Source organism: Tympanuchus pallidicinctus, unplaced genomic scaffold (assembly GCF_026119805.1).
Source record: "Tympanuchus pallidicinctus isolate F22 unplaced genomic scaffold, pur_lepc_1.0 scaffold8, whole genome shotgun sequence".
Taxonomy (NCBI): Eukaryota; Metazoa; Chordata; class Aves; order Galliformes; family Phasianidae; genus Tympanuchus; species Tympanuchus pallidicinctus.
In genome coordinates, this window is record NW_026294802.1 from 28618023 (window position 1) to 28624292 (window position 6270).

The window sequence follows — 6270 nt, forward strand, 5'->3', positions numbered from 1 at the left end:
TTCTTCAAGCTTCCAGTGGTGGAGGTCACACGGCCTCCTTAAGCAGTGCATTCCAATTCCAAACTATCCTCAAGTTAGAAGTATTTCCTAAAGTCTAACCTAGTCTCCTTTGCTGCAGTGTGGGACAAGAGATAATGGGCTTATATCAGTGGTTAACAGAAACAGTCAGTTTGATAGCATCATCTATCCTCTGTTTTCTTGAAGACTAAACACCATTATTTTAATCCTTTCTCATGGCTTATGGCTTTATTCTCTCTGAGCTTCTTTCTGTTGGACATCATCGTAAAAGGGCGGTGCTCAAGTCTGAGTACAGCACTCCCGCTGAGGTCTGAACAGCACTACTATGTCACATGCCTGCTTCTATGTCCCAGCAAAAGCTTTGCTTTTTTTTTCCCCTTGGTAGCAGAATGCTGCTTAGCCAGTCCTCATCCTGTTTGTATGTGATTGGACTTACGAACATACTTCTATGTCCATTGCTTCTTATTAAAGCCTAACACATTCTGAACAACAAGGAAAAAATTTCTGGACCTTCCTATCCTGCAAATTTAGTAAGTGCACTTCCTATTCCATCAGCCAAGTCATTAATTAAATTATTGCATATTATCAGAACTAGGATGATTCTCTGAGATTATATGCTTTAATAGCTAACCATTCAAAACTGTGGTTTGAGCATGGTTTTTAAAACAGTCATGTTCTGTCTTGCAGTAGTTGATGCCAGATGGATTTCTCCCTTACTTCTAATGACATGTCATAGTAAGGAATTTCAAAAGCCTGTCTATATCACATGAATAGCTCCTTTCCTAGTTCTCTTGGAATTAGTCAAATGATGTGCTCACATCAGACAATAAATCTGTTGCAGAATCAAAACCCAAAACAGTTCATAGTCCTCTGCTGGAAATGTCAGCTGAATCAGCATGAGAAATGAGGGCTTGAAACGGTGTCTTAAAAGTAAATGTTCATGAAGGACTTGTATTCCTTAATAAAATCAAGAGTTAAATACCAAAAAATGCAACACTAGGAGAGAAATTCCTTTTGTACGCTGTATGCATCTGTGCACAACCTGCAGAAAACTCATCGACACAATAGAAGAAGAATGGCAAATTCTCGGCCATGTTAAAAAAAAAAAAGATTATCATACTTCTGTATGACTACACAGAACCCAGCTTAATTAGGGAAAAATATAAATGAATGAAGAAAGAATACCAATTCTCATTTTTGAGGGTACAAAGCAACTAATAGGTAACAAGGATTAAAAAGAATTTTCTCCTTTGAGCAGTTTGCAGTTGTCCACTTTGACCATAAGACTGATTTTGCAAACAAGTTGCTGGGCTAAGCAGATTCTTCTGTTGCTTATAAAACAAATAGTGCTTCTAGGTTTTTTGAAGGTGCTTATAAATGTAATTCAATACTGAACGGAAGGAACAAAAAAGCTGTAATGGCCTCACCAACTTATGTAAGGACTGACGTGTGGTCTCATTTATCTTTAGAAGCAAGCCAGGGACAGATCGTGAGTGCAATTATAAATAGTATGTGTTCATCCCTGGTTGGAAAATGGCAGAGTTGCCAAACCTGATCTCAGAAATCAGACAGTAAAAATATGAAGTGCATTTTCATCTGAAAGTTTACTCTGTGAAAGCCTAACAAACTTCATAGTCCTGGTAAATCATAGAATCGTAGAATGGCTTAGGTTGGAAGAGACCTTAAAGCCCACCCAGTTCCAATCCCCTGCCATGGGCAGGGTTTTCCATCCTCCAAATCAGGCTGTCCAGTACCCCATCCAACCTGGCCTTGAACACCTCCAGGAAGGTGTTCTTAGTATCCAGTTCATTCTCTGAATATCTTCTGCCTCATCTTTCCCTTTCTCATGCTGTCAGACACTTACACAACTTACACCCTTTGCCCAAGACACAACTGAAAAAAATCCCCCATCCTTACACTCCCCATTGCATTTGGTGGCAACATGTCTATGTTTTGGTTTGAGTCCTCCTATAATTTGAGTGCAAGTAATGAAGAGATGAAGAGTCTAGTTTCTCTCATCAGTGCAGCAGTGTGCTTCAATCACACATCTACCAATGGCAATATGTTGCACCAGTGTTGCTTTACACCATTCATTACTGCACAGTGCATTTCTCTTGGTTGTACACTAACCTGGATCTCCATTCTCATTAATGATTTTTCACATACGCAAATCAAAATACATTCATAAAGAGTATTTTTTCAAAGAATTAGTAAAGTTGTTCTTGTAATTATTAAGTGGGAGGAATGCAAGGGTTCATTTATACTATTAACCATATTGTTCATTGTTACATGCTATTATTATTACGTTTCCATGTAGGGAACAAGAGTTTCCATTTGCTGCTCTCAGGGACTTAGCACCACCCACTAAAAGCCTAGCCTATTGAGCCATACAGAGCGTAGAATTGTATAATCACCAAGGTTGGAAAAGACCTCCACGATCATCCAGTCCAATCGTTCATCTGCCATCAAAATTTCACACTACACCATGTCCCTCAGCACAACATCTAACTATTTCTTGAGCAACCCCTGTGTCAGTCACTCCACCACCTCCCTGAACAGCCCATTCCAGTGCCTGACCACTCTTTCAGAAGTATATTTGCATATTATAATTGGTTCTCTTGCAAAGTGGAATGGCACTGGCTTCAAACTGTATTAGTGACCAACCCACACACGCTGTTCCAGATGAACAGTAGCACTTCTGAGAAGCAGACCTGAAGTCAAGAAAAAGCTGACCTGACATTCAGTCCATGTGCTGGATTTTGAGTCCAATTCCTAGTCACCTCACTCTCAGCTGCTTTGTCAATCCCGTCTCTGTCTGACAGCTCCCACACCATGACATCAGTTTGCTTTTGTGGGTGTGCACCTTCTAGGAATAAAGGGACTGTTGAGACTGATAGCAATCTCAGTGACAACAATATTTCTCATACCAAACTCAGCGTTAATACATAAAAAACGATGTTTATTTCGTTACAAGGAAGTTGCAAATAAAGTGTTTCTGAACACGGTTTTGTGGGACTGAGAATTAATCTGTCAGGGCGGCCAGCTTTATCCTGCAGACAAATTCATTTGTAATCCTCTGAAGTATTTTACCATGTGACTTCCAGAGATAAAACTGCCTGCTTTATAGTGTATTTTCACAGCCCACACTGAGTGATGCTAAGTATGGCAGTATCTCTCTCACTAGATTAACTTTTAATTATTGCCATTTCTCTCATGAAAGTGACTGTGAGATATGAAAGCAGCTCTCCACATGTTCCTTCTAAGGTCAGAGGACATTTTATGTTAATTTGTTCATTTATTCATTTGTTTAAGACAGGAATTCTAGCAGCAAGTGACAGTAAGTAGAAAAATAAAGCAAAACCCAATCCATTCTCATCTGAGAAAATCTGACAGCAGCTTCTTTAATATTGCTCTCTTCCCAATATTCTAATTATTCACTTCCTTTCTATGAAAGGATTCTTTCATGTCTTTCAGACCACATTTTTGCCTAGTTGTTATGGCATTTCTTTGGATTTGGCATAATGTGGTGTTGTTACAGATATTGACGTGTTTGCTTGAAGATTCACTAACACATGACATGAATCAGTCTTTCTTCCAGAAATCTTCCAATCTAGGAGGAAAACTAAAAGGAAAACAATGGAAAATAAGAGAAATAGAAAGCACAAAGAAATGAAATGATTTGTATATTATAGATTTTTACCTGCTTCACTGGTCTTGTTAAACACCTGCTGATGGTATCAGCAGAAACCTGTCTAATTATGCAGTGCAAAAATGTTTTTGTCCCTGCATCATTTACGTATGTTCAAAAGACATCAAGAGAACATGAATGTAAAATATATCATTAGTAGTGACTGTCAGTGGAGCTGTGCATTTAGAGGAGCTTCTGACAATTATTCCTGCAGATGAGACTCAAATTTTTGTCTTCCATGTATGCTTTTTAGGCCAAAGGACATCTTTTGCTCGTATTTGGGAATGATGCAAAGGGTGCTCATCAAGAAAGATCTCAAAAAGCACAGGAAGTGATAAAATTAGACCAGTCATTGCAAATGTGAAATACTGTTTCACACACTTCACAAATCCAACAGCGTTTGATAATCTTTTAAAAACGTGCTGTATTCAAACAGAATTTCTTCATGCTACCTGACATATGACACCTGTTAAAAATAGAAAAGGTGTGAGTATCTAAAACAAAGTATTACTCACTAATCATCTCCTGAAGATATCTTTGTTTGGATTAATGATCCATAATAAGACTCCATATCAGTTTTGAAAGGTATGCAAGATTTGCAAAATCATTCCTTAACTACCTGCGTGAAATAATGAGTTGTTTCAAGTGTAAAGATCACTAGAACTCTAGCAATAATTTGCAGGTCCTTACTCGTTCTGATGAGATGTTAAGAATGTGCTATAAAACTTCTTCATTCACTGCATTGCACTCAGTTACATTTTAAAATCTCATATATGATGATGAACATCCATGTATCCTATGGTGGAAGCAGTTACACAGCAGAGTGGAGACAATAAAAATACAAATCCTTACAGAAGTCTTTTCCTTTATAATTCTTCCGAATGCACTTATTTATTTATTTCCTGTGTTATGTTGTACACATCAGCAGCCTGCTAGCCAGTTAGTTACTTTGCAGCTTATCTATCTGAGCATACAATCATAGAACCACAGAATCACAGAATGGCCTGGGCTGAAAAGAATCACAATAATCATCCAGTTTCAACCCCCTGCTATGTGCAGGGTCACCAACCACCAGAAGAGGCTGCCCAGAGCCACATCCAGCCTGGCTTGAATGTCTCCAGGCAAGGGGCATCCACAAATGACTTCCAGTTTGTAGATGGGCAGAATTACTTATTTTCAATGCTAGTGGTCCCAGGAGTAAAAGGAGTCTGTGTGGAGGTGGTGCACGCCTGGTAGCCAAAGGCAGATGGGGCCAAAGGTGATATTTAGATTTAAAAGATCAAAGAGACCTCTTGTCGTATTGCTATTTACCTGGGAAAAGAGGCAGACTCCCACCTAGCTATACAGCCTCCTGAGCCTCCTCTTCTGCACTCTGAACAGTTCCCTCAGCAGCTCCCCATAAGACTTGTTTTCCAGATCCCTCATCAGCTTCACTGATCTTCTCTGGACACATTCCAGGGCCTCAATGTCTTTCTTGTAGTGAGAGGCCAAAAACTGAACATGGTACTTGAGGTGTGGCCTCACCAGTTCCAAATTAGGGGGGCAGAGGCTAGCAAAATTTTATGGTCAGCAAAAAAACAAAAAACAAAAAACAAAAAACAAAAAACAAAACAAAACAAAAAAACCAACCATGTTTTAAGTCTGAGTAATTCTCTTCATGGCAACCTTAGAAGATCCCCGTCGTTAGGAGCTTTCTGGCAGAGGGCAGTCGCTGTAATAGGATCGGGCAGCATGTTTCCTTATGCCAAGTCACCAAATGCTAAAATGATTTGTCATCTTTCACTGCAGGCCACTGCCTGAAACACACATGCCCCAGTCTCATGTCTCACCCGCTTTGACATCAAAGTGTCTTCCTCCTGCAACTGCCAATGAGAAGAAACGCAAACAGTGATAGCGACTCATTTGCTTTCAGAGAGAGTTTTAATTAAATAAGTGCTCTTGGATAGTTCTTGTGCCTTATAATGGGGCTGAGGCAGGGGGAAAGATCTTTCATCATAAAATGTATTAAGTCTATAAATCTTGCTTACCCTGTCCCCCTGTGACTTCTTTATTTATTTCATAGTCACATTATTCCATTCTCCATAGAGATTTATGTCAACATTTTATGACGTCTCCCAGGCTTTCAGTCTGTCACCTTTTACAGCTGCCTCTTAATGCCAGGAGTCATTAAAGAGGGAGTTCATCTCATTTTGCAGAGGGGAAGGGGGGGAGGAGTTCCCTTCAGCCACATAAAGGCTGTTGTGAACAGGTTCAGTTAGCCCAATATGACTTCCTATAACAACAACTACACCTGTTTTGAGGAATGGGTGTTTTCTGCAGCGTGCCCTGCAGTTCTAATTTCCCAATTCCAGGCAGCAGGTCAGCAAGAGAACAGCAATGCGCCCCAGGGGGTGATCCAAGAGCAGCTGTGGCACATCCCCCAGTTTGTCCCAGATTTGCCCAGGTTGTCCAGTCTTCCTATTTAGGTGCACTCTGTGCCATTCCCTAACACGTCTCTGCAGAGCTAGGTGCAAGGAGGCAAATCTTTAAAGGTCATGGTGGAAAATGCTTCTTGTCTGTCCCAC